We start from the raw sequence: 25975 nt of genomic DNA on the forward strand, positions 1-25975 counted from the left end.
GGAGGAACAAAAGTTGGCAACTGTATGCAAAATGAGTGGTTTGGAGAGGCCAGGGAGGGCAAAGACGAAGTGAGCAGTGGTTCAGGCAAGAGGGCACGAGAGTTTGTCTTAAGAGAGACTGGTCAATGCAGGTAACCACCAAGAGCTGCAGCAGCTCCCTCCATTCTCATGACAGCCACTTGATAAAGGACTAGAAAAAGAATGGGGCCAGTGTGGGCTGTTGAGCCTGACCACCATGAACTCCACAAGCCTGGAGGCTTAGTGGTAAGGAGTGGTGCTGCCATCCAAAGGCATGCAGTTCGAATCCACCAGCTGCACCATGAGAGAGAGAAGGGGGCAGTCTCCTCCCAAACAATATACTGCCTCAGAAAATCCACTGGAGGGTCAGCTTCAAGTCAGATCTGACTCGACAGTACACCACAGTAATAACAAACTTCGCAAGGAGGAACTGCCCCCACCATAAACACCCACAGCACAAAACTGATTTCCATGAGACCAGATGTGACCCCCAACATCCCTGCATTTGCTTCAATCTATTCCAACACTAATCATCCCTCAGGGTTCTCGCCGCTCTACTACTGGATCTGATAATATCTTGCAATAGCCACACAGACCTCACAGAACCATGCAGATGTTTATGGGGTTTATTAGGGAAGTTGTTGTTGTTGTTGTTGTTGTGTACCATTGACTTGGAACCACTTATATTTCACCTTCCAGTGGGTTTTCAGAGGCAATAAATTGCATGGGAGGAGATTGCCTATTTTTCTATCATGGAGCAGGAGGTGGATTCAAACCACATGCCTTTCGATTGGCAGCACAGCTCCTTATCCATTAGGTCACCAGAGCTCTCTATCAGGGAAGTTAACAGATTACACTTCAAAGGTGGAGACAGGATGCAGTTCTTTAGTCAACACAGATTCTCAAGTGTGCTCACAGACCCCTTAACCTCTAGTTTAATGGCTTTAGGTTAACTTTGCAAGAGCTCACTGAGCCCTGCCAATCATGGCATCTCTCCCTCGTCCTCCAGTAAATTAGAACAAGGTCCCTGGCTCTGGATCTGTGGGTCAGCAGTCCCACAGCTCTCACCTCGGTCTCTAGTTCTTTCCTGAGGCACCAGCTGATTTCATATAGGGCCCCAGCCTGACTGAGGCAGGAATCTCTGGCCCTAAAAGGCACACATTGCATACTCTGCTTCATCTTTGTTCATGGTAAAAAGGTTCCCCTCTTTTGCTGCCAAATCTGTTTCAATGAAGCCTGGTGGGATGGCAAAACTGGCTTGAACAATCATATGTCTTTCACCTGGCTCACATAGTCCCATCTAGCCAGGTGGTAGAAACCAAAGCCACTGGACTAGAAAGGAATTATGAGCCCTTTGCTTTGAACAACAGAGTGATGTCCTGGGTCATTTAGCTCTTGAAGTGACAGAGCTGAGATTCAGGCTGAGGTCAGCGAACTCTAGAGACGATGTTCTTTCCATGATGTAGAAGCCACTTCTGGGGTGGCCTGACCACTGCACAGACACAGAGAAATCCTCCTAGTGCTCTTTTCTTCTAAAATCCTCTCCAACAGAGCCGCCGACCTCCTCCCACTGAAGCAATGATGCTAGCACTCTCTTTTGAAAGGACAGCAAGCTTCTTAATCAGCACCCAGTTTCTCTCGCCTCTAATTCGTGAAGTCAGCAGAGTGGAGGGTTACCACGCTGGGTGGGCTGACCCCATAATAGAAAACATTACACATTCTGCTTTCCTGTCCCCCACACAGCACCTCCTCCTCGTCGCTAACCTCAGCACCACCCCCAGCAATCTGGATAGTCTTGTGCCATTTGAGAAAGCACGCCGAGCTTCACAGCCTCTGCTGCTCACATCTGAGGCAAAGTGAAAACTCTGGAGTGTTCCCAGCGCCTGTGACAAATTGGAGTCAGGGCTCAGAATGAGCCTCCTAATTAGGATCAGTCAAAGAGATTGAACGAGGATGAAAGGACATAGCAGCAAAACGTAGAAGGTACCTGGAGATTTTAAAGTGCAGAGCAGAAAAATCTTAAAAAACATTTAAGAAATTTGCACACAAGGAGCTGTTTTGAAACATCAGCTGTCTATGGAGCACAAATTGGGGGCCCAATCATCCCAAGGCATCAATGAGGCATCATTGGCATCAACAAAGCAGGACAAGGAATGCAATAGGTTTGAGCACGGTTTCAGAAGCTTGCTAACCTGGGTGTGAATCCCTGCTCCACAGCTACCAGTTTTTGGATTATAGGAGAATTGTTTAACCTCAATTTCTTCTTCTATACAATGGAGGTAATAACTGAAATATTGTAAAAAGAGGAAGGGCCACATGGGGATGGCCATGTCAGACCTCAACTAACTTCACAATAGAGAACCGTCCCCGTCAACAGCATCAACAACACAAAGCCAATTCTCATGAGGTCAGACATGTCACCCATGCTCCTATATCTCTTTCTACTCATCTTAAGACCAGTCTTATTGCTCTGCTGGGCCCAAAATTCAGTACAATCACAGACCACACAGAACCATGTTGGGAAAGACAAAAGGTTCTAGTCTAGTAACAGAATACAGTCAGGACAGCTTCTGAAATGTGCACGCAGGCACCTCAGCCTTGAGCCTCACAGCTTTAGACTAGTGTTAGAAAGTTCTTAGTCCTGCCAATATTGGCTTCCAGGCACCCCCCGCATCAAGTTGTAGAAAATTAGGCAAAGGCTTTTTGCTTAGCTCTGGTTCTGGCTGTGGGGGGTGAGAGAGGTCGGTAGCAGTCACATCTCATGTTGGTTCTTTGCTTTGGCCATAGCTGCTACTACTGTAAGCTGGTACAAGAATGTCTGGTCCTGAAGGGGGTCCACTGCATGCACACTTCTCCTTTGCTATGAGAAGAGAGAGAAAGAGAGACAGAGAGACTCTGCTGATGGAATCACTCAAATGTATTGGGGAAACCAGCCAATCCCCTTGTAGACTGATGAGACTAGCTAGTCCTCTTGTGGAATGATGAGTGAGCCTGGTGGATAGGCTGACATACCCTATTTGCATATTCCCACCCATCCACATGGTCAAGTCAGATTCAATGGCTAGGAAAGTCCTATTGAGAGATAAATGCCACCGATACTCATCTGTCTCACGTGGTTATACTGTGGTGGCTTGCATGTTTGCTATAATGTTGGAATTTATAACACTGATATTTCACATATCAGCAAGGTTATGCATTATGGACAGGTTTCAGCAGACGTTTCAGACTAAGATAAACTATGAAGAAGGGCCTGGCAGTGCATTTCCAAACATTCTGTCACTCACTCTTATTGCCATGAAGTCAGAACTGATTCATAGCTGATACTCCAATGGGTTTTTTAGGGGCTATAAATCATATGGAAGGGGATTTCCTATCTTTCTCTTAGGGAGTAACTGGTAAATTTGAACTGCCTACCCTTGAGTTGGCAGTGTAAATCCTCACCTACTTGACTACCACAACTCCATTTCTAAACATTATGCAATGAAAACCCTGTGGATATTCTGATAACAGTGCTTGAAGATGAACCTTAGTTTGGAAGACAGACTCAAAATATACAGTGGCCATAAAAATAAACTCAAACATACCAATAAACATGAAGATGGCATAGATCTGAACAGTGTTTCATCCCATTGGATATAGGGTTGTTGCGAGTTACAGTCAACTTGACAGTAACTAACAACAATAATTGAGAAAGTGAAGGATGACCCTGGCCAGCTGAGCTATGAAGGGGTCCATCTCTTGTGTGTGTATGGCCTTAGGCAGATGTTTTCTGGTGCTCTGTTCTATATAAATGATATGAATCACTACAAGATAGCATGGCAGCATGATTCTGGTACTCAATCTCCATGGTCCTGCAAAGGAAATCCTACACTGACCAATACGAAGAATCTGGTCTTCAGGCTGCCCTCCCAAAGCAGATGCCCAGCCACAGGCACAGGGTGACTCATAAGTTTCAGTCCTTGGGGCACCAGATGTACTCCATGTTCAAGGTGATTCACAGAGGGTCCCGAGAGTCCTGGAAAGGACTTAGAAAATTCTGTGGGTCCTCTGAGGCACAAGGCTCAGATTAGGAGTCTTCTTTGCCTAGGCTTACAGGCAATTCTTGTGGGGATATGCCAAAAGTAGCATAATCACCACTGATAGAATAAAAACAACAACAAGATAAGATCAATCTAACTTTGTAGGAACAAACCAGTCAAGGCCGCTCATGCCCATGCCTGGCACAAAGCAGGGGTAAGGGCATTCAAACACAAGCATGCGTAATATCCTACTTCCAGCCAACCTGAAGGACTGCTGCTTCTCTATCCATGATGGTTCAAGTTCATATCAGTCCTCCACTTGACACCCAGTCATCAGTTGTTCTTATTCCTAGACCAGTATTAGACCCCACTGCCTTAAACTCCTTTTTTCACTCCCAGCACAAGCCAAAGGGACCTCTAGTAGCCGAGTGGTAAGGAGTTATGCTGACAACCCAAAGGTAAAAGTTCTAATCAACCAGCTGATCCAAAAGTGAAAGATGAGCAATCTCCTCCCATGCAGTTAACAGCCTCTGAAAACCCTCTGGAGGGTTAGCTATGGGTCGGTTCTGACTTGACAGTACACAACAACAAGAAGAAACACAGGCCAAAAGTTTCACAGTGGATTCCTCCCAGTTTTGTGTTATGGAGACAATCCTATCCACAGTTCCTTGGAACATGGTTTCCCTTGATGCAGCAAGATATAAAGGAATCTAGCCTTGTTTGAAGAGACGTCTACACCTATTGGCATTTAGCCAGAGTCTCTCTCTATCTCTAACTTTGTCTTTGTCTTTCTCTCTTTCACTGCTGTTGAGGAGTCAGTTCAAATCCATAGCAACCCTCCATCCTGTTTCCAAGGCTGTAAATCTGAACAAGAGAAGATTTCTCATCTTTCTTCCAAGCAGCTGCTGTTGGATTCTGGATTCAAACCAGAAGAGACATGCACCAGAGACATGCAGCTTTTGTGTTAGCAGCACAGTTCACGTGGACTATGTCACAGAGCTCCTTTTTGTCTGGTAGTCTTCAACATGACAGAGCCTATCTTGGAGGGATCTTGAATTACAGCACTCCAAACTGTTTGCACTAGGGGGTGCCAAGAGTTAACAAGCTTGGCTGTTCACCAAAGGGGTCAAGTCCACCCAAAGACACATCAGAAGAAATGTCTGAAAAAAAAATTAACCCTTGAAAACCTTATAGGTCATGATTCTGCTCTGACCACATGGGATGTAGTCTTCCTCACCCAGAGTCAGCGTGACTGCAACGGATTCGTTTTTGGGAATTCTTAACCAATTCACTGTGTATCTGCCAGTAACACCTCACTGCTCAAACTGAGTTCTGTGCACATGAGCACTTGTTATGATACAGCTCTCAGATCTACTGGTCAGCATCTGCTTTTAACAAGCTTTCCGAGTGATCTGTAAGCACGTCTAAGTTTGAGACACCCTGCTCTTGCTTAAGAGGTACATGCTTTTGCCCCATGCTGGAAGGTTCAGGGGAAGGACATGATGGGTGATTGTCAGTGAGCCAACCAAGCAAGCAACCAAACAAGATCTTGTTCAGAAATGGCTCTGGAATAGAAGAATTACAGGGTTTTTCCAGGTTAAATGCAATGGGAGTAAATTCAAGTCTAGGAGAGTTCAATGTGCTTCTCTGTTCAGGAGCAAGAGTACATACATACTCAGGCAGTTTCCTAGCATGGCTTCTTCATTTCTCTTCACAGCCCCGTGCAGTGGGCTTGGAAATGATCGTTGCCACTTTCATAGGTGAGATAACGGAGCCTCAGAGTTCTGCTTAGTTTGGTCACATGATGTGGAGCCAAGCATGGACCAGCTTAATGAGGTGCTTCCCACAACCACAAAATCAAAGGGGACACACAAACTCAGGACTTGGGTTAAAGAATAATCCGTGCCAGATTGTTGGGTTTTTGGGGTTTTTTTTCAGCCAAAAACTAAAGCAAAGCATCCACAATGAACAAAAGAACAAATTTCAGACAAAGGCAAGTGTACAACAGGGCTGATGAAATAAAATTATTTGGGCTTGGATTTCTAGGGATAGAATGATTGTAATACCTGATTAAAATGTGTGTGTGTGTGTGTGTGTGTGTGTGTGTGTGTGTGCACGCATGTGCGTGTATATGTGTATATATGTATATATGTGTATGTGTATGTCTATGTGTATGTCTATGTCTATGTCTGCAGAAGGTTATAAAACGCACCAATGTCAGAACTGTTGTTAGGAACTGTCAAGTCTGGAAACTCTATGAACCTTGATAAATGATGATAGTTATAGAAAGGCTTCAGGTCTCATTCATAGGGTCGCTATGGATTGTTCTCGACTCAACAGCAATCAACAATAACAACAGTTAACCCTGTATGACCAAGCAGAATTGTCATCCCTTGGACATTCTAGGCATAGAGCATAGGAGCAAACAGCTTGTTTTGTCCTCCCTGGGAGCCACTGCATGAGGTGGAACCACCAACCTTTCATTTATCAGGTGAAGACGTAACTATTGAGCCAGTGAAACACCAAATCAGATGCACTACCATTGAGTTGATTCTGACTTAGAGTGACCTCAGCTGGGTCTCCAAGGTTTGTAAATCATTATGGGAAAAGCCGTGGAGATATGGCTGGTGCATTTGATCCACCACTCTTTTGGTTTGCAGGTCAACATATATTTGGGGTCTTGTACCACCAAAGTCAAGCTCACGCTCATTGTTTTAGAATTGGAACTACATGGTAGCTGACCCTGTCTTGGTTTTCCAAGGCTGTAAATCTCCAGGGAGGAGATTCCCCATCTTTCTTCTGAGGATCTACTGGCGGATTTGAACCACCAGAGAAGTGCAGGCTTTGAGTTAATAGCGCAACTCCCTGGAGATTTTTCCGGTAGGGCTTCTAAATTTTAGAGTGGGTAGAAGAAATAGATTTAAAAAAAAAAAAAGAAAGAAAATCTAAGAAAGAAAAAAATCTTTGTGAATGAACTGAAATGTCAAAATGTTCATAAAGTTAGGCAAGTTCTGGTGGCCTAGTGGCAAGAAGGTGTACTGCAATCCCAGAGGTCCACGGTTCAAATCCACCAGATGCTCTGCTGGAGAAGGAGGAATAATCTCCTCCTGTACCAGTCTGATCTGATTTGACAGTATATATACACACACACACACATTATAATAAAATAAAATTTTTAAAATGGTCATAAAGTTAAAAAGTGGATTCAGTAAATTTCTCTGATTCTGAAATACATATACACATGCACTCAACAAATAAATAAACTGTAAAAAGAAGAAATAAGCCAATTTTAGTTGACAGGACTAGATTTAGGATGAGGCAAGTGAGGCCAAGTTGAGCAAATCAGGGTTATGTCCTGCTTTTATCTTAAAATTGTGATGCTTTTGGTTCACCGTGAAATTTCTCCTTTGGTTTTTATTTTTTTTCCAAATATTATTTCTGTTGCTTATGGAATTTCTTGACAGGTCCTTAAGTTTTTCTCCCAAGCTGCATCTCACCCTCACCTGCTAATCAGATGGCACTTCCCATGTACTGAGTGACAGGTAACGTCTTTCTGGAGTTAGTCCAAGCCAAAGCCTGGCATTTACCAGCTGCGTTAGAAGTCACTTAAGCTTTACAGCTTTTGTTGTTTGGGGTTTTTTTCTGTAAAATAGTGAGGATTTCCTTTCTGGGAAATAAGAGTTTTTCTGTAAAATAAAAAAGCTTAGTAAAAACAGCTCAAAACCCAACTCGTTACCATTGTGTGGAAACCGACTCTTAGCCAATCTCCACTGGTTTCAAGAGACTGTAAATCACAGGGGAGGAGAATTGCTCCACCTTCTCCTTCAGAGTAGCAAATGGACTAGAACCACCTCAGGCGACTCTTTTGGCCAAGGAGCTCAATTTCCTGCAGACTACTGCCATGAGATCTAACAATTTATTGCTGTCTAGTGCCCACTGACCCACAGCTGACCCTCAAAACAGCGGGTTTTCAGAAACTGTAAATTACACAGATTGTCCATCCTCTCTTGCAGAGAAGCTGGTGGGTTTGAACCACCTGCATTTGGGTTGACAGCACAACTCCTAAACCGCTACACCATCAGAGCTTTTTACCTCTGGAGCTAGGAGAGCCAAAATGATGTAGTCCAATAAATAGTTCTAACGTCAGTCAGTCATTATTATGGAGTTGGAGCTGACTCAGAACTGATCCTCAAAGATGTTTCTGAAGCTGTAGATTGCACGGGAGGACATTGTCTGTCTTCCTCCTCAGGAGCGACGGGTGGATTCGATGCACCCGTGAGGTGGGCAACACAATGATCTATGGCCTGTTCAATGAGAGCTCCTTGAATAGCTAGAAAAGTGTGATTTAATCCAAGGATCAAAAGGAAAATATTTACAAGGCAAGATAGCCTTTGCTTTGAGTGATGCTCTATAAATACAAATTTTCAATAAAAAAATGTAAACATATCTTGCATACTGTTGTATTGAAGTCAATTCCTTAACTTTTATACGTATATTTGCTTATATACATATATATGTATATAATGTATGCGTTGTATTTATATATAATTATATGCATAAGGAGAGGAAATTAGAGAAAGAAACATATCAAGTACTCTAACATGGGTTAAAAAGCTAGTAGGGAGATGTAAAAGGGGAGTAGAAGGGAGAGAGGTGACGAGGAAATTAAGCTAAAGAAAAAATATATATACACACACATATACACATATACATATGTATGTATGTATGTGTGTATAGATAGATAGATAGATATAGTTGTTTACCTTCAAAGCAGAACCAACTATAGCTGACCCTCCAGTGATCACATGGGAGTTGACTGCCCATCTTTCTTCCACAGACTACCTGGTAAATTCAAACTACCAGGTTGACAGAGTAATTCCTTACCACTAGGCTTCGTGTGTGTGTGTGTGTGTGTGGTAAGGAGTTTCCCTCCCAACCCAAAGGTAAGTGATTCTAATCCACCAGCTGCTCCACAGGAGAACTATGGGCAATCTTTTTGTGATTTACAGCCTTTGAAAACCCACTGGAGGGTCAGCGATGAGTTGATTCTGACTCTACAGCACAAAACAGCGACAAGTATATACACACATTTAGATATGGAGTTGCATTGTAATTGCTTTTCTGTACCTTGATTATAAGCAAAGCCTGGGGAGATCCCTCCAAGCCCACAGGTGGCGCTGCATTCCATCTTTTTTCTTTGGCAGTATACTTAATTTGGGGAGGCTGTCAGAAGGGGCCAGTCCTTGAGTGGAGAACCATCTTACTGGGAAAGGGGGCAAAAGAGGAAGACCCTCAACAAGATGAATTGACACAGTGACTGTAACAATAGGCTCCAATATATCAGAGATAATCAGGATAACTCAGGATAGGCCAAGGCTCAGATCTGTTGTTCCTTAGTCACTATGGGTCTTTGATGATACCTGATAATAGCAACAACATACTGACTCTTGATCTGAGTACCACAATTCATTCAGCCATTTCATTTGCTTCCGGTGTTATGTTGTAAGCAAACATCCTCATGTATATGCTCAAGGAGTCCAGGTATTGCTGTAGTTAAGCATGCCACCACTAGTTGAAAATTGATGGGTCAAACTCATCAGTTGATGGGAGACTGAGTAGGCAGTTTGCTCCTGTAAAACCTTACAATCTAGAAACCCTATGAGACAGTGTCTCTATGCCTCACAATCAACTCGGCAGCAATGGGTTATATGTCCATTTGAAACTGTTGTAGAACTTCACATAGATGAGATCATAAAGTACAGACGTTTGCATCTGGTTCATTTTATCAGCATAGTGTTTCTGAGCTTGAGCTATACTGTTGCATGTAGAGTAATTCTTTCCTCATTATTGCCAAGCAGTTTTCCTTTGGATGCACGTGCTGCAGTCTGTTTATCTAGTCTTTTAAGAACGTGCATTTTAAATTTTAATAGAGACTGGCAGATTTCTTCCAAAATATTTTAAATTTTACATTTCCATGAATAATTATATGTGGTCAACTTAACTCATTGCCATAGAGTCAATTCATAGCTGACCTTCCAGCTAGTCCCAGAAGGACAGTGCCTATCTCTCTCCCTTGTATAAGCTGGTGGATTTGAACCACCTACCTTCAGGCTGGCAGAGCCACTCCTAACACCCGAGGCAACCTATGTTATAGTTGTTTTTAAATTTTGTTGACCTGATGACAATGACATGATGTTTTGCTCTTACTTTGATTTACATTACTGTGACTGATAAATTCAATATGGTTACATTTGTTGGGTCTCTTTACATTAGATTTGTCTTCTGAAATTGCCATTTCATGTTCTTTTTTATCAATTTCTGTTAAGTTACTAATTTAGAAGATCACTTTCCATATTTTATAAGTTTGTGTCGGTTTACCAAAACATTTTTTACCAAATTTATCATTTGTATTTTGAACTTATTTATACTAAAGAAATACTTATTTTTAACGTGGGCATATATTTTTTTTTCTTTTAGCCTCTTCCCCTTGCCCCACCAGTCTTGTTAAGGTTTTGTTTTCCTTAGGCAGTACATACTCTCCTAGATGTTATTGTAATAATTTATATTTTTACAGTCAAGGCTTTAATCTATGACGGGAATATACTTTGTGTATGGTATAAAATAAGGATTTAGATTTCTATTTTTCATATGGGTAGTTAGTTAGAATGTTCTCATTTTTAAATAACTTATTATTTTCCCACTAAATTGAACTACCACATTTGATATGCACTGTGTATTAAATTTTCATGGACAAGTCTATTTCTGGATTCTCTTTTCTCTTCCACTGATGTATTTCTCATTCACCTGCCAATATCATATTTACTCCCTGACAGCTTTATAGTACACTCTGATGTCTGGAGAGGCAATTCTCCTGTCACCGATCATTTTTATTCTTTCCCTGACATTAGGAGCATTTATTCTTCCATATGAAGCTGAATGTGGTTTTATCCTGCCTCCATGTCCTCAAAACCTGTTGCAATTCCAGTTGTAACTGCATTCATTTTACCTGTTTGTTTTGGGAATGCTGGTATAGTGATAAGGAGTTGCCCTGCCAACCCAAAGGCAAATGCTTCAAATCCACCAGTTGCTCCACAGGAGAAAGATGGACAATCTCCTCCTGTGTGATTTACTGCTTCTTAAAACCCAGTAAGTTCTGACTTGAAGTGCCTAAAAACAATAACAGTTCCGGTGGCCTATTCCACAGGAAGTACCCCTGTGCTGGTTTGAATCCACAGTGGCTCTGTGAGAGAAAGAATGGCAATCTCCTGCTGCGTGATTTACAGCCTCTGACACCTGCTGGAGGGTCAGCTATAAGTCAGTATGAAGCAGTGGTAATATGGGGGAGAAAAGAAACAGCAAGAACGTCTGTGATAGTTCCATCCTGTGATATTCCATCCTCTCATTCACTATAATGGTATACCTTTCCATTGTAGACTGTGTTTTGTGACCTTTACTATGATTTTGTTCTTCTCATATCATTGTGCATTCCTTATTAAATATGTTCCCATTTTTTGCCTTTTATCATCCTTTTATGTGTTGTTGTTGTTATGTGCCATCAAGTCGCCTGCGACCCATGTTGTTGTTGTTGTTACGTGCTGTCGAGTCACTTGCAACTCATAGCGACCCTATATGTACAGCAGCCCTAAACCCTGCTCTATCCTGTGCCAATCGCACTGTCTCTGACACACCCATCCTGATTACCCCAGTCACTGAATCAATCTACCTCATAGATGGCCTTCCCCTCCTGCGCCGTCCCTCCATCGTACCAAGCAAGCATGATGTCTCTTGCCAAGGGATGGTTGGTCCCTCCTTACAACATGTCCAAAGTAGGTTAGATGGAGCCTCCTTGCCTCCAAGGAGCATGGTACCCTCAATACTATTCTACAGCACCACAGCTCAAAGGCATCAATTCTTCTTCTATCTTCCCTAGTCAATGTCCAACTCTCTGATGCATAACAAGTGATAGCCTGTATCAGACGCACCTTAGTCTCCAGAGAGACACCATTGCTCTTCAGCACTTTGGAGAGGTCCCTAACAGTCGACTTTCCCGTTGCAATACGTTTTTTTAATTTCCTGGCTGCTGATGCCAAGAGTTTTGACTGTGGAGCCAAGCAAACTAAAGCTGTGAACAATCTCAATCTCTTCACCATCCATCCTGATGCTGCCAATTGGTCCAGTGGTGAGAATCTTTGTTTTCTTGATACCCATAGCAACCCTATATACAGCAGCTCTGAACCCTGCCCTGTCCTGATCCAATCTCACTAATTCCAACACACCAACCCCCACTGCCTCAGTTACTGTATCAATCGGTCTCACCTGAGGTCTTCCTCTCTTGCACTATCCCTCCACCCTTTTAAGCATGTTGTCCTTCTCCAAAGACCAGTCTCTCCTGGACACGTGCCCAAAGTATATGAGAAAGAGCTTCAAAATCCTAGCCTCCAAAGAGAATCTTGGTTTCACTATCTCCAAGACAGACTTATTTGGTTTTTTGACGATCAGTGGTATGTTCAAAACTCTTCACCAGCACCACCACTCAAAAGCATCAATTTTTCTTCTGTCATCTCTAGTCATTGTCCAGCTCTCTGATGAATGGCAAGTAATTGCGAATACCATGGCCTGGATTAGGAACACCTTGTTCTCCAGTCTGACATCATTGCTTTTCAGTACTCTGGAGAGGTCCCTAACAGCAGATTTTCCCAGTGCAATTCGGTTTTTTTATTTCCTTACTGCTGGGATTAAGAGTGTTGATTGTGGAGCCGAGCAAGCTGTAATTGTTAACAACTTCAATCTCTTCACCATCCATCATGGTGCTGTCAATTGGCCCAGTGGTGAGAATCTTTGTCTTCTTGATGTTGGGCTTCAATCCATATTGAAGACTGCAGTCCTCGACCTTCTGCAGCAAGTGCTTCAGGTCTCCTTCCATTTCAGTAAGCAAGGTTGTGTCATCTACATAACATAGGTTGTTGATGAATCTTCCTCCAATCCTGATGCCACATTCCTTCTATATAATATTATTTGTCTTTTAGAGATTGACTCATTTCTCTCAACATGTCTTCTAGCTTTACCCATATTAAAGCATCTTATCAGGGCTTCATTTCTGCAAGGGCTTATTCCAGTTATTAATTTTCTTTTTATTCACGAGACCATTCAAGACAAAGATAAATTGCAATGGTCATAAGAACCTTTTCTGTCTAGATCTCGTTTTAACTAAAATGATAAATTTAGCAACGTCATTAATATATTGGACAGAGGATTTGGTTTATTGGGATATTTTGTTTGTTTACTGGCTTTGTAAATGTGTTTATTATCTTTAAATTGCTTTCTTATAGTCATATTTTATTTAAAGTTTTATTTTAAATGGCAGCTATATTAGTCAAATGCCTTTGATGTATCTATTGATAGTATAATATTAATTGTCGTCTTTAATATGTTACAAGAATATGTCAATCTAGATCCTGATATTTAAAACAATTGCATTTCTGGAATAAATACTAGTAGATTCATATATATATATATGGTATTTGACTCCATATTGTAGCTTGACTTTTTGTGTCTATACTTATAAATGTTGAGTTTTTTATTTTTTTATTATTATTAATTTTAATGAAAATATACAGAGATTTTGGATATCCATTCATTCACTGTTGCACTTTTCTCGCTGCCCACCCCTCCCATCCAGTTCATTCTTCTCTTTGAAAAGTAAAAGAAAAAATGCTTTCATTGTTATACAATCCACCCCCCCACGTCCATTCCACTATGCAGCCTTCATTCTGGACTCATGTCATGACAATAATACCTAATCATATATGCCTTTTAAACAGTTCTCTTCCTTATCTGTTTCAATGCAGTATACATAATTTATCGCATCTTTCTCAGTCTCCCCCCAGGCCCTATGACAGTCCTGTTTTACAACAGTAGCACTATGCAGTATTTGTCCTTTTGGTACTGAGATATTTCACTCAGAATAATGTCCTCCAAGGTCATCCATTTCGCATAATATTTCATGAGTTCCCTGTTTTTCAATGCAGCATATTATTCCATTGCATGAATATATCACAGCTTTTCAATCTATTCGTTTGTTGATGGGCACTTAATAAATGTTGTTTTTTATATACCATAAGACCAATTCCAGCTCATAGTGATAACAGATGATAGGGACTCTTCAGGACAGAGTAAAACTACCACATAGGTATCCTAAGGCTGCACATCTTTATGAAAGCAGGCTGCCACATCTTTCTCCCCCAGGGCCGCTGGTGGCTTTGAAACACAGACCTTTGGTTAGCAGCTAACCACTTAACAACTGCACTACCAAGGATCCTTTATTAACTAACTTATCTGTTAGTAAATGAATCTGTTGATAAGCTCTGATAGCTTAGTGGTAAGGAGTTGCGCTGCCAACTCAAAAGCACTTGGTTCGATTCCACCAGATGGAGAAAGAGGAACAGGATCTCTCATAAAATTCACAGCCTCTGAAAACCTGCTGGAGGGACAGCTCCGAGTTAGTTCTGACTCAGTAGTACATAACTCCTCCTCCTACTCCTCCACCTCCTCCTCCTCCTCCTCCTCCTACTTATCTGTGTGCCTATTTGTTAATACCTGTTTCTCCCAAGAATATCAGCCTTTGGAGGTAGTCTGCAGTATCTCTGGCACTAAATAGAACACAGTCAATGTTATAGGATGAATGAATGAATGAATGAATGAATGATCTGTATTGCCTATGATTGATTAGATTTCAGGACCAGTGGTCAGGGGTGTGAACTACCCCATCTTTTCCCATTTACTACCTGCCCAGTGATGTAGTCCTAGGGAGTTGAGCTGCTAATATAAACGTGGTGCCTCTCTAGTGGTTCAAATACAACAGTGGTTCTTTAGTTGGAGCAAGATTGGCAACTAATTTATAGCCTCGCTATGGAGGGTCAAATATGAGTTGAAACTAGCTCGGCATCAGTGATAAAGGAAAGGAAATACACACGCACACAAAGAAAAAGAAACTAAAACACCAAATCAAACCTTGTTATCAACTTGCACGCCCATCCTGAACTACAGATGAACTGGATTGAAAAGCATGGCGAGTAAGTGCACATCCAACACATTAGTGGAAAAAACATCCCGAGCTTCTTCCCTCTTCGTTTGTTGTGGGCTTGTTGCCCTCTGCAAAGTCAGAAAGACAACCGCAGCAACTTCCTGACCACCCGAGACCCAGTTAAACTTCCTGAGACTGTGAAATCTTTCTCATTTATTCATTTGCTGAGAGTCCCCGGGTCCCCAGCAAATACTCACGCCTTACAGAGCCTCGGAAAGGCTTCAGAAACTTGCCGCAGTTACGAGCCATAGTTTCAAAACCTCTGAACTAACAAAATTATCATTCCGTCCCAGATTTAAACCCAATTGTGGTGATTATAGCGTGTACTCTGCAGTTTTGGTTGGGAGGGCAATTTAATTAGAAGCCTCTATCTTCAGGCACTTATACCTCCACCCCGCACCCCTACCCTCAAAATAATTCTTCGGGATGAAATTTCTAATGTTGTCTCTCAAGCCTAAAGGTATGTTTTCTTACCTTTAGAAAGTTGAGTAAGATTCCATTTAGGGTATTTTTAAAACTCCAGAAAAAAGATTAAAAAAAGGACTTTTACCACTTAAGAAATGACTCCCTTTGCTTCCCTCTCCTCTCAATGCAGACCGCTTTCTTCAGAACTTTCAAGTTGTCCCTCATTGTGCCTTTGGCAAATGTGGTAGAACCGTAATGAAGTAGTTCACAGAATGTGTATGACTCGTATAAACAGTTATTTCTACTCTTGAAAAGTTATCAGCAAAATCAGATTTATCACTAAAATGTGTGTGCATGTGTGTGTGCGTGCGCGCAAGCATGTGCACGCATGCACGTGTGTGGACCTACTCTTCATCTATCAACTATCTTCTTATCCAACTTTCCTCATTTACAGCCATAGTAAAAAAATCTACTCTCTGAGTGTTCTGCAGATGCATATGGCAATAAAAACACCAAAGTGCCAGGCAAGAGAAGTGTTGGTTGTGATGCTTAAGGTTCTGCCAAAAAGGCTGGGCCATTATTTTCAATGATCTGGCCAATATTCAATGATGTAATTTAACAGTTTTAATGTATTAGTGTTGGAAGCAGGAGTGGCATCTACTTCCTAAACAACATGCCTCTGGAAACTCTATGAACTTGAATAAATGATGATAGTTACAGAAAAGCTTCAGGCCTTTTGTTCATAGGGTCGCTATGAGTAGTGCTTAACTCGACAGCAGTCAACAACAATAACAACGCAGTAATGATACAGTCATCCTCCTTTTAGAAAAATCTGCTGTGGTCATCCTTTATTTTTGCAAAGCGTTAATTTTCAAATAACAACCTTGTCTTTGGAATCTTGTCTATGGAACCCAATTATTTTGATAACTGAACTATGTTGATAAATGAGGAATGGATATCATTCTCGTTGTAGTCAATCCAGACTCACTCATAGCTGACCCTCCCGTGGGTTTTCAGAGACTGTTACTCAGATGGGAGGAAATTGCCTACTTTTCTCCCATGGAGTTGCAGGTGGATTCGAACCACTGGAGAGAGAGACGTGGGTTAGCAGTGCAATTTCCTATTGTCTCTGATACTAATATATTTAGTTATAGTGTATTAACACCTTACCATTACAAGTCAATAGCCAACCACATGATCTTTACATGGAAAATGGCTTTAGAAATTTTTTCGCCTGGGCCCTAGACATTTAGGTGAACAAAAACCCCAAAGATAGTTATGGAAGTGTTTTAGTCCAGATAGAAAATAATGATTAAATCTGAAAGACACACCCTTACACAGAGAACACAGGCTCATAAAACAAAAGTAAGCTCACAAATAATATTGAACCTATTACCATAGACTGCCAAAAGAGCAAATAAATTTGACTTGGGACACGTGCAGCCAGAAAGCTCCTTAGAAGCAAGGGTGGTAAAACTTCAGCTCACGTAGTTTGGGCATGTGGTTGAGAGCGGCCGGTCCTGGAGAAGGACGTCATGGTTGGTAAGGCCAGTGTTGCTTGGCAAGTGAGCTGTAACAGTGAGCTCTCACACAGGGGCTGTTGTGAGGATGGTGCAGGATGAGGCAGCTTTTGATTCTGTTGTATGCAGGGCAGTTATGAGTCGGCGCCGACTGTATAACACCTAACAACAACAACACAGTTACTTTTTACCACCTTGATCCCAGTTATCACTGAGTCAATTCCAATTCATGGCGACCCCATGTGTGTCGTCGTAGAACTGTGACTGCACAGGCTTTTCAGTGGCTGGTTGTTCAGAAATCGCTCACCAGGCCTTTCTTCAGAGGCACGCCTGGATGGACTTGAACCCATAGGTGGACCCTTAAAGGAAGCGAAGCTCCTTACCTGGGGAAAGTGATCGTTTTCACCACTATGAGCAGAGCATGCATGGGAAACAGTGGAAGAGATGACAGCCTACAGATCCTGACTAGGTCCTGATCTGTCTTCTTTTAGTCCATTGCTCATTATTATAGAGACAGGATCAACTCAGAGCTGATGCTCGACGTGTTTTCAGAGGCTGCAAATTAACAGGAAGCAACTGCCCATCTTTCTCCAACTGCTTTTTCCACTGGTGGATTCAAACCCTGGGTCTTTGGGTTGGCAGTGCAACTCCTTACCACGAGGTCATCAGAGCTCCCTTTGTTTAGATGGGGATAGTCTGCAATTTGCACCAATGAGTTCTTGAGTCCAGAGAGGAGAGGACCACAGGACTTCTTCCTCTAAGAATTGAGTAGTAGAGTCATGGCTTGTTTTGGAAGTGGTTGGAATTGCGGGGCTGAGCTACATGAGCCCTAAGTGCCCAGCACTCCTCTCAAATCAGGGAGCCCTGGTGGCCTAGTGAGTAGAGTTGTGCTGTGAAGCCAAAGGCAACTCCACTCTGATGTTTTGAATCCACCAAGGGCTTTGAGAGAGAAAGAAGGGCCATCTCCTCCTGTGCAATTTACCACCTCTGAAAACTCGCTAGAGGGTCAGCCATGAGCTGCTCTGACTCCATGCAGTGAGTCCTGAGTTTCTTCACAAATCATAAGACTAAAGCCAATCACATACGAGTGAATTGGGGGGTAGGGGGTAGGAAGGGAGAAAAGTGCAACAGTGAATGACCGGAAACCCTAAATCTCTGGAAACTTTCATTAAAATGAATAAAATTTTTCAAAAATTCAAATACCGTATCCACGCCTAAATCCAAATGCTGAATTGCGTGGTGTTTACTTCACATAATATACCACCCACAATTAATTGCCGTTGGTTTTTTATAACAAACCACCCACAATCAATGTGGGGGACAAAGGGACGACCTAAGGGACATAGCTTCATTCCAAAGTAGCATTTCCATGAAGGACCCAAGAACCACAAAGGAATTATCCAGGAACCATGACTAATCATGGACAGTCAGTGGCAGAGTTGAGCCGTAGTGTAGTTAAAAATTATGCTATAATATGGGCTGAAACATATGAAATTGCTTGTATGTTATTATTTTTGATCTCACAAAGGTTATAATTCCACAGAGTTCAACCTCGTATTTCTAATGCACACTGGCAGAGAATGAAGTACTGTGTCGATCAGTGTATCAGTATCAGCAAGTCGATCAAGCTTTAGTGATGGCACTTCAAAAAGTATGAACATCTCTTAAAGACTCTCAGCACCATGGAGTTGGACCCGACTCATGACGGGCCCTTTGCTGGTTTTCGGAGACTAAATCACGCAGGAGGAGATTGCCCATCTTTCTCTTGAGGAGTTGTAGGTAGGTTTGAACCACCAGGGAGACTTGACCTTTGGTGAGCAGTGCAATTCCCTACAGTCTACACCCCACACAGAGAGTCAAACTGATGAGACTTAGTAAAATTAGAAGAAAAGATTAGAGAGTTAAAGAATATACCACAAGAGTAAAGGATAATCTAATGCAGACTGAGGGTTATCTCCACCAGGGAAACTTTGAGAAGGAGATGGGCATAGATGGGCCGCAAAAGCTTCAAAAGACATAGAGAAGGTGGAGGAAAAGACAACTTATACAAGTCCTCTTGTGGTTGGTAACACTGTGTCCTTTCTGTTCGTGGAAGCCACCATGCTTATTACTGCAGTCGGGTCTTTGCACTGGCTGTTTCCTTTGTCTGGAATGCTCTTCCTCCTCATCTGCCCATGGAAAGCTCGTTTCTCATTAAATATCACCTCCTCAATGAAGCCTTTCTGGATTTCAAAATCTAAAGTTTCCCAGCCATATCTACTCAATCCTTCTCTGTATTATTTTGTTTTATTCTCTTCATAGAACTTGTCAACATTAAAATGATCTTGTTTATTTAGTTCTTGTCTGTTTGTTTGGTACCTCCACCAGAAGTTTACCTTCATTAGGAGCAATGATTTTGAAAAATACTATAGAACATGGAAGAGACTGAAGAGCTTTATGCTGAGTGAACTAACTCAGTCTCATAAGGACAAATACTGCATAAGATTTATTGTAAAAGTAGAAGAATAACTAAAATGTGTATGAAAGTCCAAGGGGGGAAGGGAGGGAATCTTAGGAGTGGGGCTGAAGGTAGACAGGAAACAAATCATGGGGTAGCAGGGTTTGATGAGAGAAAGGAGGGGGTGAAGGAATTATGGAAAATTCAGCAGGAACATGAATATATGGGATAATAATGTCTAGCACATATCAATGGTGATTAATTTTATAAAACACAGTGTATGAGAATGATCGTATGAGACAATGTGAATGTAGGAATGTGTGAATTACAATGCATATGAATTTTACATGCAAACCAATATAAAAGAATTTTTTTAAAAAAATGTTAAGTCATTTGAAATATTTTCTCCAGAGATATAGCTCATTAACATATCACAGAAAACCTGAGATCCAAATGGAATTATATCCTCAGGTACAGAAGTACACGGTTTTGGTAACACATATTTTGTGAGGTCCCAATATTTAAGGGACTGCAGAAAAACAGACACTGCCCCCCTCCACCTTGTGTGATTTACAGCCTCTGAAAACGTGCTGTAGGGTGAGCTGTGAATTCCTTTTAACTCAGTGGCCATGAGTTGAGGTGAATTCAATCTGTAACAGTTGCCCATTGAGTAACCTTTTGTGCTGCTCAGTGATCCTGGCTAGTATAGTGCGTTGGGCTGTTAGTATGCTCTCATTACAAGAGAAGAAAGCTCCAACCAACTAGCTGGAACCACAGAGGAGTTCTACTCTCTCATGTGATTATCAAGTCCAGTGTCTCATGATATTAAAGAAGGATCCTGTACTATGTAACTTCATCCATGCTCCCCCGTGGTGACCATGAGACTTCTTTCAGCAGCTCCAGGCTTCACAGTCATAGGAGCATTATTCATACATGTATAGCCTCTGTAGTAGGAGTCAAGAACCCAAAATGCTCTCTGATTGGCTAAGCTTAGGCAAATCATTCCACATGCTCTCCTGGTGGCAAGAAACTGTGCTGCAGTACTGAAGGCACAAGGTTCGAATTCACCAGCTGCTCCTGTGGGAGAAGGATGGGAAATCTCCTCTGGTGCAATTAACTGCCTCTGAATATCTGCTGGAGGTTCAGCTATGAGTTTGGTTCTGACTCAACATCAATGCATTGAGTAACTCTGATTGCCATTGAGTCAGAATCAACTCCCAGCTGACCTTCTAGTCTCATTGAATGCTGTGAATTGCAGAACAGAAGATTGTCTTTCTTTGGTAGAGCAGCCAGTGGATAAGAACTGCTAGAGAGGTAGGTGCACCACCCTTTGGGATAGCAGCACAGTTCCCTACAGGATACACCAGCAGAGCTCATAGGCTTGGAGAGAAATGTGTGTGAGAGGATGAGATGGGGGTTAGGTGTGGTGACAGGGTGGGGAAGAGGTGGGCAGGTGGAGAAAAAGGCTCAGGACCAGAGGCGCCAAGTAAGGGGTTCTCCAAGAATAAGGTGAAGACCAAGATCAGACATGAAAAAGAAAAGAAGGTAAGTGATATAAAAGATAATCAGAGCAAGGATTAAGGAGATTTCATGAATGATTTTAACTATTCTAAGACTGACGATGAATGAATGAGAGGATTACATGAAAGATGACCTCCACTCCCCTAGGATACAAGTTTGTCATGATTGTACCCTCAAAGCTTCTTCCTCATTGCATCCTACCCCTTCTCACTTGCCTTCTGCATCCCACACCTTCTCTACTTGGTGGGTTCCTGTTCAAGATTCTGTTTGATGTTTAAATATCACCTTTTCACAGATCCCTTCACTGGCCACACAAATTAGGTACCTCTTTTCCTCAGACACAAGCACACACATTGTTATCCATTAAGAATCCTCATCCTCTTTGTGGGCCTCATCACGGTTTAGATGATTGGGGATTTGTTCATCCCATTCTTGTCTCTTTCCCCACCAGACTCTGCCTCTGTGGTATAAAACCAGGACAATGGTGGGCAAAGATCCCCTAGTTTAGATTGTTGATGACTACCATTGAGTCAGCGCCGTCACTCATGGCTATGCCAGATACGTCAGGGTTGACTGTGTCCGTGGGGTACTCCTTGGCTGATTTGCAGAAGTAGATTGTCAGAACTTTTGTCTTAGTCCATCCTAGACTGGAAGCTACATTGAGCACCACAGTAGCACATAAGCTTCTACCAGCAGGCAGGTGGTGGTATCCCTAGAAATGCATTAACAAGGAATCAAGCCTGAGCACCCTGTATGGAAGGCAAGAATTCTACCACCAAACCATCACTTCCCCCAAGATCTAGGTCAAATGTAGTGTCCAACCAGGAGGCCAATGGGAAGGAAGGAAAGCTGGTTTATGGAAAAGAACACTCTGCTGTTTGTTTGGGTTTTATTTTTATTATTATTTTCTAGAGCAAAATTTAAATCATAGACTTGGGAAAATATAAATTATAAATAGAAATGAGAATGTTGTTGTTGTTGTTGTTGTTATTGTTTACCACTGAGTCGGGACTGACCCACAGCTGACCCTCAGGTGGGTTTTCAGAGGAAGTTAACCACATGGGTGGAGATTGCCTATCTTTCTCTCCCACAGCAGTTGGTGGATTAGAACTGTGTGCCTTCAGGATTGCAGCACAGCTTCTTATTGCCAAGAATGACCAGTCCTTGGAGAAGGACATCATGCTTGGAAGGATAGGTGGTCAGCATAGGAGAGAAAGACCTCGGATGAAATGGATTGACGCAAGGACTGTGGCAATGGGGGCGGGTGTGTCAGATATGGTGAGACAGGCTCAAGACAGGGCAAGGTCCATAAGGTCGCTAAAGAATAACTATTTTTAATTAACAAAGACCTCTATAATGATTACAAAAGGCAAGGAAAGCCATAACAAATGGGGTGAGTTTTGAGGAAAACTAATCAGAGGAAAAAAAGTTCAAAAGGGAAATAAATACATGAAAATATACTCAAACCAAATAGCTAGAAAATTACAAAATATCATATTATATAACACACAACAGTATATTTGTTGTTATGTGCCATTGAGTTGCCAAAGACTCATAGCAACCCTAAACACAACAGCTCTGAAGCCTGTCCTGTCCTGAGCCAGTCCAACACACCTATCCTCATCGTCCCAGTCACTCTATCAATCCATCTCATCCAAGGTCTTCCTCTCCTGCGCTGTCCCTCCACCCTTCTAAGCATGATATCCTTCTCCAAAGACCAAACCCTCCTGGCCACGTGCCCAAAGACGGTGAAACGAAGCTTCAAAATCTTTGCCTTCAAGGAGAAATTCGGCTTCACCCTCTCCAAGGCAGACTTTTTTTTTTGGTAGTCCATGGTATGTTCAAGACTCTTCTCCAGCACCACAAGTCAAAGCCATATGTAATGTATAATATTACCCATGTCCCAAAAACAACTATGAGATTTCATCCCACCCTAGTAAAAATAGAAAAATTCAACATAGCAGTAAACAACAAATGCTGTCGAAGTTGTGGAGAAACTGGAACCCTTATTCACTGTTGGTTAGAGTGTAAAATGGTGCAACCACTATGGAAAGCAGTATGGCACTTTCTCAAGAAGTTGGAAATAGAAATACTCTTTGACTCAGCAATTCCACTACTGGGAATATACCCTAAAGAAACCAGAACTTCCACCCAAGCAGATATATGCACACCCATGTTTATTGCTCCTTTGTTCACAACAGCAAAGAGCTGGAAACAACCCAAATGTCCATCAACAAATGAATGGATAGAGAAGCTGTGGTATAGTCACACAATGGAATATTATGCAGCACTGAAAAAAACAAAGAACTCATGAACTATTATACTCAATGGTGACCCTGGAGGGCATTATGCTTAGTGAAATATATCAGTCACAAAAAGACAAATACTGCATAATGCCACTATTATAAAACAGGACTGACATGGGGGTTGGGGGAAAACTAAGAAAAGAAGGGATAAATAATGTACAGACAAGGGAGAGAACTGTATAAAAGGAATATATGATTAGGTATTATTGGTATGACAAGAGTACAGAATAAGAACTGCATAGTAAAGTGGTCTGGGTCAGGGGAGTTGTATAACAATGAAAGAACTCTTCTTCCAAAGAAAAAGGCGAGCTGGGGTTGGGGGAGCAGGGAGGGAAGTGTGCAACAGTGAATTAATGGAAATCCAAGTTCTTTATAAACTTTCATTAAAATCTCGATTAAAAAATAATATTATCCATGTCCCTAAGGCTGTCCCTAGCATAGTCTCTACTGCTGTCCCTATCTTAAAAGACTCTGTAGCCTGGAAGCTCAGATGAAACTTGTCGACCCTGGGTGACCTACTTGTAGCATCACAGCAACATGCCAACTGACAGGCAAGTGATTGGGAGAAGAACACTTTAATGTGGGGCAAGTTGAATCCATGGCCAAATAAGATATCAGGTAGGAAATAGTAACACTGAACTTCAGCCTTGAGGTCTCAGTTCAGTGTTTGTCTAAAATAATGAACATCTTTACCGTCTCCAGCCCTCTCCCTCCTCTTCTGTTCTTTCCTTTATTCTTTCAACTTGGTTCTTGTTTGCCCTCTTCACCTTTTATTTTTTCGCTTCTTTGGTCTTTAATAATGAATTGAGACAGCTTGCAATCCATAGCTTTATTGGATTGAGAAACACTGGCTCTAATAAATCTCTTTCTTTTGCAAATAAGAAAAACATGTCCCAGAGATGCTGAATGGCTTCCTCAAAGCCACACAGCTAGTTGGAGAGAAAGCCTGAACTACAATCCATGATTTGTTTGTTTCTAAATTCTGGTTCACTTCTCTTTCATCACCCTACATTCAGTGCAGAAGTGTAAGTCAGGCCTTGGGAATGGATTGCCAGGAATCCATGAACTTCTTGGTTCCTTCTGGAATCAATTTAACGCTTCTACAAAGAGGCCACACAAAGTACACAAAACCAAAAGCCGAACCCATAGCCCCTGCGTGAATCCCGACTCACCCTGACCCTGAAAGGACAGGGTGGAACTGTCTCATTAGACTCCCAGGCGATAAATCTTTCTAGAAGCAGGCTGCCACACTTTCTCTCATAGAGTGCCTGATGGGCTTGAACCACCACCCTTTCAGTTAGAAGTCAAACACTTTAACTACTACAGCACCAGAGCCCTTTCTACAGTACAAAAGGACCCTCAAATGCACACTTTGTTCAGGAGACATATTGCCACGGTAAAGTCTACATTCATGGACCTCTCCAAATCATTGAGGAGCAATGATTGTCACTTTGAGGACAAAGCGTGATTTAGCCAATGGTCTTTCTGATCACTTGCTATGCATCTGAAAGCTGAACTGTGAATAAAGATGACAGAAAAAGTATTGATGCCATTGAGCTGTAGTGTTGGAGAAGACCACTAAACATAAAAAAACAACAACAAACACCCCCCCCCCAAATATGTCTTGGAGAAAGTACAATCAGAGCGCTCCTTGGAGGCAAAGATAATAAAGCTTCATCTCACATATTACAGGCATGTTTCTAGAAAAGGCCTTTCCTTGGAGAGGGACATCAAGCTTGGAAAGGTGGAGGGTCGGCAAAAGAAAGGAAGACCCTCAATCAGGTGGACTGACACGGTGACTGCCGCACCGGGCTCGGGTGTGTCAGGAAGGGTGAGGATGGCATAGGGTAGGACACGGTTCAGATCTCTTGTTCATAAGATAGCTAGGAGTCCTACTTGACTCAATGACACCTAACAACAGCAACAACATTTGGATTGAGTAAGACTATGTTTCCTAGAATGGATGATGACTGTTAAATGAAACTTCAGCACATGCAGTGCAAGGCCACTCCATATTAATGGATATTATTAAAAATTAATATTACCAAAGAGCAAACTATTCAACAGGTTGGCATTCATGGCAGCTCTGGTCTGCCCCCTTGTGTGTATTTCTATTACTGCAGTTCCTTGGCACAGCCATGGGTGGGGCGAACATTGAATTCTGCCTTATGATTAAAGAGCTCTGGTGGCCTAATGACAAAGAGGTGCACTGACAACTGAAGCACTCGTTCCAATCCACCCGCTGTTCTGCCGGAGAAAAAGGGGCGGTCTCCTTCCGTGGGATTTACTGCTTCTGAAAACCTGCTGGAGACAGTACACTACCACAGCATGAGTAAGGAGCACTGGTGGTCTAGAGGGTAGGGAGTTGTGCTCCCAATCCCAACGCAGTCAGCTCTGAGGGAGAAAGACCGGCAATCCCTGCCTGTGTGGTTTATACCTCTGGAGGCTCAGCCATGAGCCACTAGCTCGATAGCAGGGAACGTGGAGTTTCTGATGAGCTCACCTTTAGCTCTCTTTCTCTACCTTATGTACGTTCATTCCCCTCCCAATTACATCCGTTACACGGTTAATTCTTGAACAGCTTGGATCTGTGTGTGATGTGAGTGTGAATTTCTCCTCTTTCTTTCCCACCAGTTTTTAACAATTCAGCCAACACATATTTGTGC

This window comes from Elephantulus edwardii, unplaced genomic scaffold (assembly GCF_000299155.1).
Source record: "Elephantulus edwardii isolate Elephantulus edwardi_28Jun2011 unplaced genomic scaffold, EleEdw1.0 scaffold00155, whole genome shotgun sequence".
Lineage (NCBI taxonomy): Eukaryota > Metazoa > Chordata > Mammalia > Macroscelidea > Macroscelididae > Elephantulus > Elephantulus edwardii.